The sequence below is a fragment of the Anneissia japonica genome, unplaced genomic scaffold (assembly GCF_011630105.1).
Source record: "Anneissia japonica isolate Jap-2015-1 unplaced genomic scaffold, ASM1163010v1 scaffold234_len1672027_cov178, whole genome shotgun sequence".
Taxonomy (NCBI): domain Eukaryota; kingdom Metazoa; phylum Echinodermata; class Crinoidea; order Comatulida; family Comatulidae; genus Anneissia; species Anneissia japonica.
In genome coordinates, this window is record NW_022738761.1 from 496,846 (window position 1) to 498,542 (window position 1,697).

The following is a 1,697-nucleotide window of genomic DNA, read 5'->3' on the forward strand; positions in this document are numbered from 1 at the left end:
CCCCTCCCCCTTGTAGATTTTCTCCTGACTACAGTATTTTGGAATATATGGTACAATCAATAAAAAATTGTTTGAATCACGATCTGTATTATTAGCGACAATTCTGATTCATCGTTAGAATATGATTGAAACAATGGACCTCAAACAGAAAATGAAACTTGCTCATCTTGATTGTGACCTTCCCTGGGATCTTTCTGTTGTTCCATTCATCCATTTCAATTTCACTAGATTTATCTCCTTAACCTTTATCATTTCAACTGCCTTGTTTCCCATTTCTAGTTTTCTATTCATTGCAGATGAATTACCAGGCCGAGCGGAATGATTTGAAGAATTGATATCGCCGTTATCATTCTAGCCTTTCTTTATCGAATGTTTCAAATTGTTAGCAGCGCCTGCTTCATTTGAAATTCATTTCCTTTTCGTATTCTTCGCATTCTCCTGGGACACTCCTGCAAAATGTCAGCTTATGTAGCTAGCAATGTGTCTTCTGTTTTTGATTTCTTAGCATATCCACACCATGGGTAGCAAATGTAGCATAGTACAATTACAGCAAACTAAAATATCTTACAAAGTCTTCTTGCCAAATATTATATCATGTTTCAGAAAAAATAAATCAGTGAAAACATTTTTTTTTCCTAATATCAAAACTCTGATTTACGTTTAACATATTAATGATGTGTTCATCATGTGTTTACTTGAAGCATAGTATATTTTTGCCAAATATTAATATTAATATTAATATAATATCATGTTTCAAAAACTTTTCTAAATTCTGATTTACTGTATGTTTAACATTTTACACTTTTTTTTTGTAACCAGTAAAATCTTTGCACAGACTCAGTGTTCTTATTTTTTTGCCAATTGTGTCAAAATGTCTTATTTTGTTCTTATTTTTTTAAGCAATTCAGCCTCAGTGTAATCTTATAAAATGTGTAGGCCTACAGTAATGATATGTTCTTCCCATGTTTCCTCACAACTGTAGTATATTTTCAGTGATTATTTACAGTTTGGTTTTAAAGCTTTTTTTTTGAGCTTTCAGTTATCGTGCGGTATATCTCGTCTCATAGCAATTAAACAATTTCATTTCACAATTTTCCATAATTTTTCATTCATTCCCTTTTATTTTCCATTTATTTCCTCTTAATTTTTCATTAATTTTCTATTCATTGGTTTTCATCTTTCAGTTATTGTGCAGTATATATCTCAAGTCATAGCAGTCAAACAATTTATTTCACAATTTCTGTTATTTTCCATTCATTCCCTTCTATTTTCCATTTATTTCCTCTTAATTTTTCATTAATTTCCTATTACTTTTCGCTTAATTTCCACTTAAGGTTTAATTTTAAAAAAATATTCAATTATCTTCATTCAGTAAATATCTTTATAATTTTCTTTGAATTAAATTTTAACATAAATTCAAAACATTTTGTGAAAATAGAATTATGTTTATTAACGGTATACTGTACTGTACCTGAAAATTTCAAATTAAAACACGAATATATTTGTCTCTTCACTGTATTTCTACCACTACTAAACCTGTCTCTTATACACATCTAGATGTGTATAAGAGACAGATATATACACTATACTACCACATCAGAATTGAAAATTATTGTAGAACTACTGATTTACCTTCTTTGGAATTTCTATGCCTATCTCACCTCCCCTCCCCCCTCCCCCCTCCCCCCCTCCTTCTC